This window comes from Hylobates moloch, unplaced genomic scaffold (genome assembly GCF_009828535.3).
Source record: "Hylobates moloch isolate HMO894 unplaced genomic scaffold, HMol_V3 SCAFFOLD_8, whole genome shotgun sequence".
Classification (NCBI taxonomy): domain Eukaryota; kingdom Metazoa; phylum Chordata; class Mammalia; order Primates; family Hylobatidae; genus Hylobates; species Hylobates moloch.
Window position 1 is genome coordinate 68,077,774 of NW_026652283.1, and position 16,135 is coordinate 68,093,908.

The 16,135-nt window shown below is 41.4% G+C and overlaps 1 non-coding gene and 1 pseudogene across 1 annotated transcript; both read right to left on the minus strand.

Annotated features, from left to right (window-relative positions):
- Nucleotides 1-488: 488 nt before the first annotated feature.
- On the minus strand, nt 489-561 carry TRNAK-CUU (transfer RNA lysine (anticodon CUU)). The gene has a single exon. It is a non-coding gene; the product is annotated as a tRNA-Lys (tRNA).
- A 13,670-nt stretch (nt 562-14,231) lies between these two features.
- On the minus strand, nt 14,232-15,121 carry LOC116473302 (small ribosomal subunit protein uS5-like; annotated as a pseudogene).
- Nucleotides 15,122-16,135: the final 1,014 nt, after the last annotated feature.

Here is a 16,135-nt window from a genome sequence, read left to right on the forward strand (position 1 = left end):
AGCCAGGATGGTCTCGATCTCCTGACCTCGTGATCCGCCCACCTCGGCCTCCCAAAGTGCTGGGATTACAAGCGTGAGCCACCGTGCCCGGCCTTTATTTTATTTTTATGTATGCATGTATGTACACATTTTAGCAAATAGTCAAAAAGCATCTGGAACTAAGTAGATCAAGCTGGTTGGTGCCATTTTCTGTTCTTTTCTTTCTTTCTTTTTCCTTTTCTTTTTTTTGAGACAAGATCTCACTCTGTCACCCAGGGTGGAGTGCAGTGGCGCTCTCGGCTCACTGCAGCCTCCACCTCCTAGGCTCAAGTGATCCTCCCACCTCAGCCTCCCAAGTAGCTGGGACTACAGGCATGTGCCACCACACCTGGCTCATATTAGTATTTTTTTGTGGAGACGGGGTTTTGCCATGTTGGCCAGGCTGGTCTTGAATTCCTGAGTTCAAGTGATCTGCCCATCTCGGCCTCCCAAAATGCTGAGAAACACAGCGCCCAACATAGGGCTCGAACCCATGACTCTGAGATTAAGAGTCTCATGCTCTACCAACTGATCTAGCTAGACACCCCATTTTGGAATTTAAAAAGAAAAAGAAAAAATGATTGTTAAAGAATGTACTGGTTTTCTTATGTAACTTGGAAAGTGATTCCAAAGAAGAATTCCATGAACATTCTGATCAGTGTGGTAGTGTCACCTGGAATTAGATATGTACTTATAGGGAGTCCTTTGAAAGACAATCCTCATTTGGATGTCTAAATTCCGATAATTAAAATTAGTCCATCTTTCCTTCTTTCTTTCTTTCTCTCTCTTTCTTCCATCTTTGTCTCATTTTCACACCAAGGATTTGGAGAAATGGCTTAATAGAGTCATTTCATTTAAAGCTACTTTGAAATATAAAAAAATATACAAACATGAAGTGTATTACTATTATTTTAGGCATTGCCAAATTTATTACTGAAATTTTTAGTTCAGGTGAAACCCCATCTCTACCAAAAAATACAAAAATTAGCTGGGCCTGGTGGCACACGCCTGTTATCCCAGCTACCAGGGAGGCTGAGACATGAATCACTTGAACCCAGAAGGTGGAGGTTGCAGTGACCCGATATTGTGCCTGCCACTGCACTCCAGCCTGGGCTACAGAGTGAGGCCCTGTCTCAAAAAAAAAAAAAAAAAATTCTTCTTAGTTATCACTGATTGTATCCTGTGGTATTCAGATTAAAAGAGGCTATAAGTATGTCACTGAAAAAAATTATACATCTAAAAATAGAAAACATTGAACAAAATAATTTCCTGTTGACTTTGTAATTTGAGAAATACATTTTTTTAAAAATTTTATTTCTGCAACCTTTTGTAGGGATGCCTAATACTCTCTTTAAATTTTTAGTGCCAATGTTGTTAATGAAATGTATAGCTTGAATTGCCAGAATTTGGGGGTTTTTGGGTCAAAAAGAGTCAAATATTTGCAGTTTCATATGATTCAACCTACTATGTGAATAGGGAAATTTTTATTTTAAAATATTTTTGAGTTAATCCTTTTTTGATATAGGTGATTACCTAATGTATTGGTTTTATAAGTTTTTATACACTTACAGCAGGACCCACTTAGACTTTACCAGACTTTTCTGTTTTGCACATGTGTGGTATAATATCCTGACTAGAAATTCAGGAATTTAAGGGCAACTAGAAATCTTTCAGCACATGTCTTTCACAGCATTAACCACAATCTTCCCTGACAAGTTGGAGGTTACTGACTTTGAAACATAGCCAGCTGCTGGGAACCCAATGTGTATTCTTTCCATGACCCTTAGATACTGGCCTGTTTCTTATTAATGATTTTTTTTGGTTTTGTTTGAGGCATGTTATGGTCCATTTTTTTTTGGTTAATTTCCAGATCTTCTGCCATTCTTCTTGTATAACTCATTTTCTTTGTGGTGGGTCTTAGCAAAAGATACCGTGTACAGAAAAGGGGCTTCTGGAAATTATCATGTTTCAGCAACAAAATTGTTTAAACATCTGACAATCATTTACAACCAAACATCTCTGGTCTCATCCATGGAAAATATCACACATAGCAGAGAAAATTGAAAAGAACTGGCAGAAGATGTCTGTTGAGTTTGTATTGTGCACTGTTCAAATGGGTTCCTAGGAAACCTCAGACCAGGGTTTTTTTTTTTTTTTTTTTAAACTTCAATTTAACTTATTGGGTTGTTCCCTTATGCTGAAAGTGGGGGATCACAGTCTGGTTTTGAAGGTGAACTTGAGAAATTAATTAGTCCATTCTCCTCCTGTCTGGAAACTCGGCATTGTGATTGACATAGACCCTGACTCCAAGGGGCAGGTGGAGGCTCTTTGAAATTCTTGGACAGGCAGAATGTCTTCTGCCATCCCAGAATGCACTCTGCCTGCCCAAGAACCTTGCTCATAAAGTCTAGTCTCAGGTACCACTGTGCTGAGGGCTCAGTAGAAGGAGCAACTCCATATGGTTTGGACCAATTGTTTGTCAACCTAGGGAATAAGCCTGATCTTTTAATTCTTGGTTAGAAACTTTGACTGTATCTTGTCTTTAGGAGTCCATTGGCCTGTAGATTTCTCTAAGTCCATTTTTCCAGGGTTGTTTTTGATAAGAAAAAGCTGTAAGGAACCCTGGTTAGCCTGCAAATAAGCCTTTGAGGTGAACTGGTTTAATCCTAGGATGTGACTAGCATTTAGTTCACAATGACATTTCTATCTGCTTTAAAGACATTGAACTAGGTAGGGGTGAGAAGATTCTGCAGTGTCTTAGGAACATACTTCTGAGGGGAATAGTAATAGCTCAGCTTTCTCTAATATGAGAAATGTGAAGTTATTGTTGAGCCTGATAGAGCATATTCTTCTGGTATATAAATCACACTATTATTAATGTAATCTGCAGGATAAAAAACTTTGGGATAATTAGTGAACAAATCAGTCACTCACAAGGCATACAACCAGAGAAAATCAGGCTTCATTAGTTTGCTCACGATGAGAAGCTCCCGGTTAATAATTATAGTTGTCTTAATTGAACCTCAGATGGCAGTTTTCTGCCTATCAACTGAGCAGGAAATAGATTTTGGTTTCATGCCTGTGATCTTATACTAATTAATGTATGAAATGCCTTTCTTTACAAAAGCATGTTTGCATGTCTTTAAACCGGCGCTATCCAGTTGAAATACAGTGACATCCAGATATGTAATTTAAAATTTTCTAGTAGTCCTGTTAAAAAATAAAACAGATGAAATGAATTTTAATGACATACTTTATTTAACTGGATATAGCCAAAATAGTGTCATGTCACTGTGTAATCAATATAAAAATAATTAATGGGATTTAAAAATTTTTATATGAAGTCCCAGAAATCCAGTGTGCATTTTGCATGTATAGTGCATATCAATTTGGACTAGCCTAATTTCAAGTACCAATGGCCACATGTAGATAGTGGCTGTTGCTACTGTACTGTATCTATAGTTAGGCAGAGGATTTTAGAGGGGGGAGGAAAATGGGGCAGGAAGGAGAAAGGAAAAAAACAGCCCCTACTGGATAAAGAGAATCCGTGGCACCAAAGCTCCCGGCATAGGCATCCCTTAAAGCTTTGGTTTCCTTTATTTAACACCCCAGCAGGAGACTGTAATCAGAACAATCTTATGTACTCAATATTTGCCTTAAAACATTTGAAAAGTGAGAATAGGTGGTTTTGGCCTGTTAGAATGAGAATGGGCTTTTGTGACAGGGCAGACAGACCTGAGTTCAAACCAGCCCTGCTGGGTCTGAGCTGTGAGCTTATGCAAATCTATACCTTTTTTTGGCTACACTCTAATAATAGGGACCCAATAATGGAGACAAAAATGCTAGTCTGGCAGGGTTTTATTGGGGATTAAATTAGATTCCTTATGTGAATGTACCTCGTTGAGTCAGTGTGTGGTGTATGGGAGGTGCTTAGTCTCCTGGTGCTGTTATCTTCCTCTTTCTCCATCTGTTTTTCTAATAAGGGCGCTTTTCTCAGCCTTTATTCCCTCTTTCAGGATTTGAACTGATTTCCTACTCCACATTCCCAGAATTAAGGAAAAGTACTAGAGTACCTACTCCTTCACATTCATGACTCTACTTTCCTACTCCACATCCTCAGTTTCTGCCGCACGCGCTGCTCATAGGATTTAGTTGTGATTGTGTTAGGACTAGAAAAAACTTATTGTTGAAGCACCAGTAATGATGGTAATAACAATTCAGTGACTACCTATTCCAAATCCATGTGAAATGTTCCATTAACTCGCTCTAAATTTGGTGAAAAGACCAGCCGTAATTCCATTTTTGATCGATAGGTGGCAGCATTGTCTAAGTCACTGATCTCTGAGCCGCTGTCTGTCAGCCAGTTTCCTTTTTGGTGCTACAATTGTAATTATCTATGGCTCATTTTCTTAACCTGGGAAACTTTTTCTTTTCGTCAAAAAGTCTAGGGTAACTGGCTGGGCGCAGTGGCATGTGGCTTGTAATTCCAGCTACTCAGGAGGCTGAGGCAGGAAGAATGCTTGAGCCCAGGGGTTCGAGACCAACCTGGGCAACATAGTGAGACTCTGCCTCAATTAAAAGAAAGAAAGTCTAAGGCACCAGACTACCATGCCAAGGTGCCTATTAAGCCCCACTGGGGCTGGGTCCCTGGTAGGGGCCTGGGAGTGTGATGGCAGGAAAGAGCACTTTCCAGTAGGAGATCTCCAAGGGTCAAGATGTGAGGAATGAGAGTGGAGAAGTGGACCCAGAAGGCTGGATGAAAGCTGGAACAGCTTCTATAGACAGAGACTGCTGATAGGCATCAAAGACTGGTCTTCTGGCAGGTTCACTGTAATAACTGGGAGCGGTTTTGTTGCTCTCATCCCCCCTTAGTAAGATGTGTCATCTTTAAATTAGAAGAATACATTTGAAAAAAATGTTCTGTGTTTTTAAATATTTTGTCACCTGGAGTTTCTATGCATCTTCTCTCCCCTCAGTACAATGAGAGTTGGTATTCTGAATGACAATCTTAGGGAATAGCATTATCCAACTATTTGAATTAAAGAGAGTCTAATTGTATTTGCAAACTTAAAGTTCTTACAGGCTTTCCTTTGCATTTCGTCAGGTGAGTTCATTTGACTTATTCGGTGTGGATCAAGTGATTAACCAGAGAACATTTGGAGAATGCAGGAAAGACACCATAGAAAAATAAAATGAAACAAAGCTTTGGTTTCTTTTATTTAACACCCCAGCAGAAGATTGTGATCAAATATCCCATTAGCTTTAAAATACATGTATCTTAGAAAATAGGATAGAAACTATTAGTTATTATTCCAGAGGATGGACTAAACCAGAAAAACTTTTGAAGTCAAGCTACATGAATTCTATGACTAATCATGCTAACAAAAAAGAGAGCAGGAAACCACTAGGATTATCTTGGTTTGTCTGTATTTAGTCATTTATTTATATATTAAAAAAATTGGGCCGGACACTGTGGCTCATACTTGTAACCCCAGCACTTTGGGAGGCCGACGTGGATGAATCACCTGAGGTCAGGAGTTCGAGACCAGCCTGGCTAACATGGAGAAACCCTATCTCTACTTAAAAAAATAATAATAATAATAATTGGCCAGGGGCAGTGGCTCACACCTGTAATCCCAGCACTTTGGGAGGCTGAGGCAGGTTGACTGTTTGAGTCTAGGAGTTCAAGACCAGCCTGGGCAACACAGTGAGACCTTGTCTCTAGAAAATATAAAATTAGCTGGGCATGGTGGTGTGCATCTACAGTACTAAGTACTATGGAGGCTGAGGTGGGAGGACTGCTTGAGCCTGGAATGTCAAGGCTGCAGTGAGTTGAGATTGCACCACTGCACTACAGCCTGGGTGACAGAGTGAGACCCTATCTCAAAAAACAGAAACAAACAAACAAAAAACCTAACCATGCGAGGTGGCTCAAGCCTGTAATCCTAGTAATTTGGGAAGGAGGTGGGAGGATCACTTGAGCCCAAGAGGTCAAAGCTGCAGCGAGCTGTGATCACACCACTGCACCCCAACCTGGGTGACAGAGCAAGATCCTGTCTCAAATAAATAAATAATAAATAAATAAATGCCTGGCGAGCTAGCTCACACCTGTAATCACAGCACTTTGGGAGGCTGAGGTGGGCGGATCGCCTGAGGTTGGGAGTTTGAGACCAGCCTGGCCAACATGGAGAAACCCGTCTCTACTAAAAATACAAAAAAAATTAGCCGGGCCTGGTGGCACGTGCCTGTAATCTCAGTTACCTGGGAGGCTGAGGTGGGAGAATCGCTTGAACCTGGGAGGCGGAGGTTGTGGTGAGCCAAGATTGTGCAGCTGTACTGCAGCCTGGGCAACAAGAGCGAAACTCCATCTCAAAAAAGAAAAAAAAATTAAGTACCTTCCATGTGCTATGTATTGTGATAGAGGGAGGGCAGAGGAAGGAGAGTTGAACAATGAATGAAGCACAATCCTTTCTTGTAAGTCCTCACAATTTATTGGAGAAGAGAGACAAGCAAATCAGTAATTCTAATGTGGTAAGTACCACCATAGGGAAATACACTTTGTTATAAGAAATAGAGAGAAAGCCACTTACCTGCCCACTGGTAGCCAAGAAAGCCTTCACAGGGAGGTGACACAAGCTGTCTTTAAAGGCAATAGGAATTATCTGAATTGGGTATGGGAAGTTGGAAGAAGGCTATTCGAAAGAGATGTGCAAAGACCTTCATATTAGGTGGCTTGATATTTGTGAGGAACGGCAAGTACATTGATATGAAGCTGAACCACAGGATGTGAGTGCATTGGGGAATGAGAGAGTGGTGGGAAATGAGTTTGGACAAAAAGCAGGAGTGAGATAATGATGAGGTTTTCATGCCATGTTTAGTAGTTTGGCATTGTATCTTATAGGATTTGATGACAGATGGATGTGGGGGTAAAGGAGTGGGACAAATGTGGGATGATTCCCAGGCTTCTAATTTGGATGATAGAATGAATGTTGGGAATACAGAGGGGCAGGGTTATGGGAGGTGAGAAAGACAATGAGTTTACTTCGGGATTTTGACGGATCCTGCCCAGGTGACAACTGACTATGTAGAACTGGCTATCAAGAGAGAGATCTAGATTTCCAGTTACAGATTTTGTTCAATAATAATTACCATTTACTGAGGACTTACACTGTACCAGATTTCATATTAATCCTCATGTTAAATCCTCTTAACAATTCCATAGCCACATTTTACAGATGAGAAAGATTAGGTACGTGACTTGTCCAAAGTCACATGGCCAGCCAGAAGTAGGGCTGGAATGTGAACCGAGGCTGATACTAGCATCTGCATCCTTAACCACTGCTTTCTGCAGGAGCCATCCACATGGAAGTGGTAACTGCAGCAACAGGTATAGATGAGGCTTCAGGGACAGGATGTGCAATGAGAACAGCAAATGACTGAGGCTGCAGTTCTGGAGAATACAACCATTTGTGGGACAAGTAGGAGAAGAAGAGCTCATGCAGACGGAAAGAATTGCCATAGAGGGAAGAGGGAAATGAGGAATGGATACTGTCTAGAAACCCAAGAGGAAAATTTCAAGGAGGAGAGGGTCAACAATGGCAAATGTCACAGAGATAAGGTAACTGGGACTGAACAGGATCTTTGGTCTTCCAAAGATACCTCTGTGACTTCCTGGCACCAGACCCACATTTCCAGTGGATGACCAAACATAAGCATTTGAGATTTCTACAGGCATCTTCACTTTCTGAGTTCCTTTTCTGTTGATAATATTATTATCTTTTCAGACATCCAAAATACACCCATCAGGATTATCTTTCATGTCCTTCTTCCACATGAGCAAATCATGGTGACCCTAACCTGACAACGTTTCTCTCATCTACCTCCTCCTCTCCTTGCCTTCTCTGACACCACAGTTCTTTGCTTTTTACCCACATCATTGTATTTCTATCTTGATTAGTCTTCTTGCCTCTGCTCACATTCTCCTTTAATCTGCCTTGCCCAATTAATCCTTCTGAAGCCTCACCCTTGGCACGCCACTCCCCAGCTCAGAAACCTTCAGTGGCTCTTTTTTATGACATAAATTCCAAATTCCTATCGAAAGCCATCTATAAAATGGCTGTCACTTATTTTTCTACCCCCCTCCCCAAATTATGTGCCTTGCAGCCTATTCTCCAGCCAGACTGAAACAAATGTGTTGTTTCCTGTGTTTGTTTCCTTAGATTCATTGCTTAGAACAATCTTTCCACCTGGATGCACTTTGCTTTCATCTTTCAGGTTCAAATCCTGGCTACCCTTCAAAGGTCATCTCAAATACTATTTTCCTCTGTGAAATTTTTCTAGACTCTTTCCATCAGAAATAATTTCAGCCTCTCTGAACTCACATGAGTGTGGCACTTTATACCCCTCTTAGGGCAATTAATGCTTTCTACCTTATTTTTGGGGGGTGGGGAGGGTTATATATGTCTTAGTTTTTGAAGGCAAGGTCTATTTTTAAGCTACTTTTTAATTTCTCACTTTGCTTGCCACATGGGTGTTCTATATGCAGGTGTTTTTATTGAATATTTATTTATTGAATGAATGGACAGATCTGGCAAAGAGAGCATTTCAATGGGCGGTTGGTGTCACTGTCAGATACTGTGCAAACTCTGGATATTTCTTTCTTAATTATCTCTTTAGATAGAGACTCTCTAGTGCCCTGACATCTCAGCTAGATGGTAAAGACCTATAGCTAATGTTTGAGAAAAGTTCATTTTGAATAGTGTCAGTGTCTGTGACAGAAGGGTTTAAGCAGATATTTGGTTTCTCAGATATGCTCTAAAGAGCTACATTTTCTTATTTGGGGAAAAATCTGCAGTTCTCTGGGGTATCGCAACATCCAGTCTGGTTACTTTTGAAATGTTTAATGTAGTCACCCTCTGCAGAGGCAATGTTTAGAATGCGCCTTTGAAGGTGGGTAGATAGCAAGGTAAAAGGAAAAGGTGCTTTTCTTTGGAATGGAATCCTGGATCTCTTGGAAATGTCTTCATGTTTGGTGACTGTATACTATTTCTAGATTTTCCCTTGACTCATAGATAGAACCAGGTTAGGGAATTAGAAGCCATAGCCAGGACACTGGACCCAGTTTGGTGGTGCCTGTCTGTCCTGCTCGTGAAATTCAATCTGGAGTATGGAGTTTCCATGGCTGAGCCTTCTATCCTGCATGGGTCTCTTTGGCCTTCTCTGGCCTTTGAGGTATTTTCTTCTCTAGCCACATGTGGATGAGCTGCTTGTTAAGCAAAATGGAGTGGAATTCAAGGGAAACATCAATGGAAAATGTCGTATGGCATTATGTTTATTTAGGTTTCAATGTCAAATTTAAACTTTATAATTTGAGCATGTGGACAGTTGGAGTTCTTAGCCTCTTACCTGCTTGCGCAGAGCTAAATTGATCCTTTGGGCTAAAAAAAGACTATTGAATTGCTCTCTTTGCTAGTTCCTATGCCAGGCAAATAATCAACAACAGATTTAATTTCTCTTGGTCTTCTTTAATGAAGATAGCATATCCTTCCCAGATGCTTATACCCAATCTTTCTTGTCTATCTTTTTCCCTCTACTCAGTGATAGGTTAGCCAACAGGCAGCTGTGAACCAAAGTAAATGCCACATCTTCATCAAAAGGTGAAGCACAGCCCATCCTGGAGGAGGGGAGGAAAAGATACTCACCACCTGCTGCATTTCTTGAGCAAGTACTGCAGGGGCTGTCTTATTTTTTTCATGCCTGGTCCATAGGTACCCATATCCCAAATGAGAAGCTCAAAGATTAGGAAGGTCCTAGCTATGGGTGCCACCCTCTGTCAGCTTGAATATCACTTTGTGCTTTCATCCTCTCTCTCTTTATATCGTCTTTTACCCAATCTCTGACTTATTCACAATTACACCTTCCTACATGGAATCTAAAGGGATTGATTTGGAATCATTTTCACTGCAAATCAGTAAATTCACATGTGCTCACATTTTTTTCATATTCTATTTTAGAAGGAATGGTTTTGGTATTTTTGTGTAAGCACTCTAGTGCTTTTCCTTAATTCTTTGTTTCTTTGGTTTTGAGTTCTACATGCTTTTCCCTTCTAATTTGGCCCCATTTATTTCCTGTCCTCTTTTAACCTGTGTCTGATACCTTTGCCTGCTGTTCATTAGAAACTTGAAGGTGACAGGGGTCTTGATTTATAGAATAAGAAATTAGATGGGACTCTCTTTTTAAAAGGGGGGCTCAAGTCAGAAACACCTTTTGTGCTGTGGTCAGAAATTTTATAAATTTTATATGGCACCTGGAGTTTAGATATTTTATATAAAGTCTGGAGTTGAGAATTAGGAATTTAAATTTATAATTGATGGTCTAAAGACTCTGGATTCCAATATATGGAGTATGCCAAAATGGGTTGGTAGAATCAGGTGACTCACTGCACAAGCAAAGGTAACCAATCTTTAAGACCTTAGTCAAGATTGTGAAGAGTGACAGACTTAACAGACTGTATCTCCAAGTAGCTGATTAAACTTTCTATAATAACATTGAATGATGTATATATAATATTCTAACCAATGTAAAGAATTAAAGCCAGTGGGATTGGAAATCATGTACATAAAACACTTTAAGGTTTGTTATTCCTATGACAAAACATGTTTTTTCATTCAATCATCACCATACCCTTGTGAAGAAGGCATTACCATGACCTCATCTTACACAAAAAGGAACAAAGGCCAGAAAGCTTAGCTTAATTGCCCCAAAGTCACACGCAGTGACTGAGACAATCCAGGTCATCTGACTTCAGATCTCAGCCTCTTTCCATATATTTAAGTCTTCATCTTGGTGAGCAAATGTGACAAAGACAAAAAAATTACATATGCACATTGAGAATCTTTCCATTCCTCCTGCCTTCTAAAAGAAAGTAGGTTTCTTGGATGGGCAGCTGCTTTTGTTATGTGGTATCTGATAATGAGAAGGGAGAATTGAATGATTGAGCTACACTGGTTAGGGCAGAGAGGTACTGGAGAGAGAGAAGAATATTCCAGAAAGGGAAACAGGAAGGGGATGACAGCAAATGCAGGCTGAGATTTGAGAGCTAGTTTTTGGGTGTTTGGGGGAGTGTGAGACATGAAGTTGGTAGCACGTCTGTTCTCACGAGAGAGTAGGAAGAGGATGGGGAAAGAGGGTCTTGAGAAATTTTATTTTTATTATGAAAGGAATGCTCCCTTGGTGCCTTTTAAAGAAATTGCAGTAACAATTTCAGTTTTCAGATCTCTTTGAAGGCCAACTTCTTCTTTCTTTAGATTTAATGCTTCTCTGCAACTAGTCCAGCTTTATGTGTGTTACATGGGCTCATTAACATGTAATATGTTAATCCAAGTTTTCACTTTCTCATGTGCATTAGGCAGGGAAAGAGAGGTCAACAATGCGTTGAACCCAAACTCAACAATGCCAAATACAACTCTGAAGAATACGCAAAGGAGAAGTTTCTCTCTTCTTGCCTCAGCTCTGTAGTTGGAGGCCACACTCAGGCCTGAGCTAAAGTCTCAGGTTTGCATTGTGAGACTCCTCACTTCACAGGTTCTTCTTTTCTTCTTATACTTAGGAAATTCTTCCTGGTGCTAATCTGATCCTTCTGTAATTGAGTAAGGACCATGAATTTCTTTTTATTCACAGGAAGAGAAACAGCGCAGCTTTAAAGGGAGTTTTTTTTTTTTTTTTTTTTTTTTTTTCCATTTTCTCGTATTTCAAAGCTTGTGGTAAGCATGGTCTTGTGACTCGATTCCATTGGTGTAATAGTCTGGACAGCAGTGGTAACCATGGGTCATGAACTGGGTATAGAAATGTGCTGCCTTGGCTGAACCGTTGATCTTGTCCCAGGAGAGAAGCCACTGAGTCTCAGCTGAGTCAAGGCTGGGAACAGGAGAATCTGGGGCCAAAGGTAGACCCTGGCATATGACTTATCTGAACATCTGGGGACTTTAGGTTTGATTTTATTGAGATTTGGTACTTTATATGCAAGCTTCAGGCTATTACTTCAGGGATAGGAAGCTGATTATTCATTAATTTTATACCAATGTTCAGAATAGACTGACAGAGCAAGAGCCTATAGTTTTAATAGGAGTAGAAGCAAGTACTTTTCTTTCTGTCCCTTGAGCTACTCCCTATGACAACATGAAGCAACTAGGCTTGCAAAATCATGTACATCATTCATTCCAAAATACTGGCCAGTGCTTGATCAATACCACAATTTGGGGGCATTTTTTCATAGCATTTCCTCTGGTTGCCTACTTACTTGCAACTTCATTTTCCTTAAGATAACTACTTCGAAAAGAACTGCTGTCATTTGGATGAACAAACCTTGGTATGTGAGTTTAAAAAAGTCATCCACACTATTTTATTGTTTCACCTTGCAGGTGTTCATTTTTGTCTTAAATAGGACTCTTTGGGTTGTAAGCAACAGTTGAAAAGTGAAGTTATTTTAATCTAAGCTGCGATAACAAAATACCATAGACCAGGTGGCTTATAATCAACAGAAATTTATTTCTCCCTGTTAACGGAAGCTGGGAAATCCAAGATCAAGGTGATGGCAGATTGGTGTCCAGTAAGGGCTTGTTTTATGGTTCATAGATGGCACCTATTTGCTGTGTCTTCACATGGCAGATCAGGCCTCTTTTACAAGGGCACTAATCCTATTAATGAGGGCTCTATGCCATGACCTAATCACCTCCCCAAAGGTCCTACCTCCTAATACCATCACCTTGAAGATTAGGATTTCAACATAAACCCTCAGACTATAGCCAAGTCAAACTAAAGTAAAAGTGGCAATTTAACTCCTCATGTGGCTGAGAAGACCATAGATATATTAGTAAGGCTTGATTGTGTCTTGAGGGTCCATCTATCTTCACCTCTCAGCCTGGCCTCTTCCTGGTTGGCTGCAATTTTGTCTATGTTAGCAAGATTTTTTTTTTTTTTCCATTTTCTCTTATTTCAAAGCTTGTGGTAAGCATGGTCTTGTGACTCGATTCCACTGGTGTAATAGTCTGGACAGCAGCGGTAACCATGGGTCATGAACTGGGTATAGAAATGTGCTGCGTTGGCTGAACCGTTGGTCAATTTGATCAACTGTTGATCAAATTGATCAACTGTTGATCAATTTCATCAACCGTTGATCAATTTCTCATAGCTAAAGAGCTATGAGTAACTGGAGGGGCTTAAATAATTTGGAACTAGTCTGAGAAGTCTTATGACCTTGCTATACTTTGGTTTCCTCATCTGTAAAATGAGATAATAACACCACATCCATAGAGTATTAAGTGAATATTTAATGAGCTAGTGGAAGATGTGTAATTCCACAGTTAACATGAGCTTTGGAGTCACACCTGGTTCCATCACTTACTCAGTTGCTTGTGTATGAGGATACTTATAACACTTGATCATAGGTTGTTTGAGATTTAAGATTCTAGAGTGTGTATAAAACCTCTAATAGGGTATCTGGCACATAGAGCCACTCAGTAAATGGTAGCTATTAATTTAGTAGAATTTGGAGAAATGACCATTAATGGCTTGAATGTAAAGGTAAACTCAGGCATGGGGAAGGGCATGAGCAGTGATCCATAAAGGGGGCACTTTGGCCTTGGGGCAGCGAGGTAAGCTTGGGTAGCACCCACGGGTAGAAATGGGGCTCTTACTCTTTGTGTTAGAATTATGATAAAAACACACACACCAAGAGACGGTCTGGGGAAGAGACTGTCAGCCAAACAAGAAGTTAGCACCTTTGGAGGAGAGCTCTGGTTCCATCAGAGAGGCTGTGTTTTTGGAATGATCCTTTTTGTAGAATTTCAGTACTTAGCTTAGTGTTCATTGAACTGAGTTGAATTGCCTCTGAAGTCAGAGGGAGTCTTCTGAATATTCTTGATGGCAGCAAATCTTCCACTTATGAGGTGGATTCTACAATTCAGAGCCAAATCTAATGAATTAGGTAGGGGATAAAGCCAAGTAATTCTGATTCAGATTAAAAAAGACCAAACTAGTGTGATTATTTTTTTTCCCCCTCTGGCTTAAACTGGCTTTTGAAAACAACAGTATGAGTAAGTTATATAACACTTTAAAAATCAGTGTCATAATTTTATATTTTACAGGTGGAATATATATATATATCTTTTTTATATATATATATATCTTTTTTTTTTTTTTCTTGTATAAAAACCCTATGTTGTAGCCACAGCTGGAGCCTGGGTCTTCTGCACGGAGACTCTGGTGTGGGTCTTGGCGAGGTGGTCAGTGAATTCTTGATAGGGAAACTTGGTGAATACAGCCGCCTTCCAGAGGTCAGGGGTCAGATAGCTGTAGGTCTTAGAGATGGCATCAAAGGTGGCCTTGGCGAAGTTGCTCAGAGTGGCAGTGCAGCCCCTGGCTGAGGTGTAGCAGTCATCGATACCAGCCATCATGAGCAGCTTCTTGGGCACAGGCGCCGAGACGATACTAGTGCCCCTGGGCGCGCGGATGAGGCGCACGAGCACGGAGCCACAGCAGCCTGTCACCTTGCAAGGGACGGTGTGGGGCTTGCCGATCTTGTTCCCCCAGTAACCTCTGTGCATGGGGACAGTGGAGAGCTAGGCCAGGATGATGGCCCTGTGAATGGCAGTGGCCACCTCCTTGGAGCACTTAACACCCAGACCGACGTGACCACTGTAGTCCGCGAAGGCCACAAACGCCTTGAACCTAGTTCGCTGGCCGGCGCGGGTCTGATTCTGCACCGGCATAATCTTCAAAACCTAGGCCTTGAGAGAGGCCCCCCAGGAAAAAATCAATGATCTCAGATTCCTCGATGGGCAGGGAGAAGAGATAGATCTCCTCCAGGGAAGTGATCTTCATGTCCTTGACCAGGCGGCCCAGCTTGCTGACGGGCATCCACTCCTTATCCTCGGCCTTGCCTCCGCGAGCTCCGTGGCCTCGGCCCCAGCCTGGTCCACGGCAGCGACCCCGGCCTTAGATGCCACTGCCGAAACCTCCGCGGAAGCCACCGTGGTTCCCCATCCCAGGGCCCTCGGGGCCTCCGGCTTCCCCTCCCCCCGGCTGCACCGGCGTCATCCGCCATTTGGTGTTTTCTTGGAGAAGCAGCTACATGTGGAATATATTAACTCAACAAATTGTGCGTACTTGCTAGACATTAGGCATGATAGTAAGTGCTAGGGTTACAAAGTATTGCTTTTTGGGGAACCCATGGTTGTTGGGGAGAAGCCAGAAGATCAGTCATCATAGTGTGGCAAGATCAGACTTGTGGCTTGTTCAGGTTCTGGAAGCCGTCACTGCGGTGAGAATGGGTGAGTTGGGGCAGGCTGTGGTGTCTGGGAAATTTTAAAATAGAAGTGATACTTGAGCAAGAAGTTGAAGGATGAACGTGGATTTATAGATTAAGCAGGGTGTAGAGACATGTGTGCATGTGTGTGTGTACTTCATAAAGAAAGACATGCATGTGCAAAGGCCTGGAGGCTGTTGATGTCAGCAGAATGTTCAGAGGAATGAGTAAGATGAAACAGATGAAACACTTAAGGGCATTTTTTTCTCCATTAGTCGAGGCTAGGAGAGGCATTCAATGTCCAATGTCTAACTAGGGTTAGGATTTGAAGAATCTTTCTAAGATGTCTGTTTTTTTTTTTCTTTTAGAGATGGGGTTTCACTGTGTTGCCTAAGCAATGGCTATTCATAGGCACAGTTATAGCACACTGCAGCCTTGAACTCCCGGACTCAAGCTATCCTCCTGCCTTGGCCTCCCAAGTAGCTAGGGCTACAGGCACATGTGACTGTGCCTGAGTAAGATGTCCCCTCTCAAAAGTCAGCAAATAAAAGGCAGCTTAGAGAAAGCCATGATTCTTACCTGATCACCCTCCCAACCATCCTGTGAGGATTTTACAGATGAGGACCCTGACGTTCAGTGGGTTTAAGTAATTTCCCTAAAGTGTCTGCTAGGAAGAAGGAGAACTGGGCTTTCCATTGGAGTCTGCCTCACTCCAAAGCCTACGACAAATTGTGAACGTAAGTTCACATTTATCTGATGACTTGGGACTTTGTCTCACCTCAGGACCACTCTTCTGAATGTGAGATTGTCAGG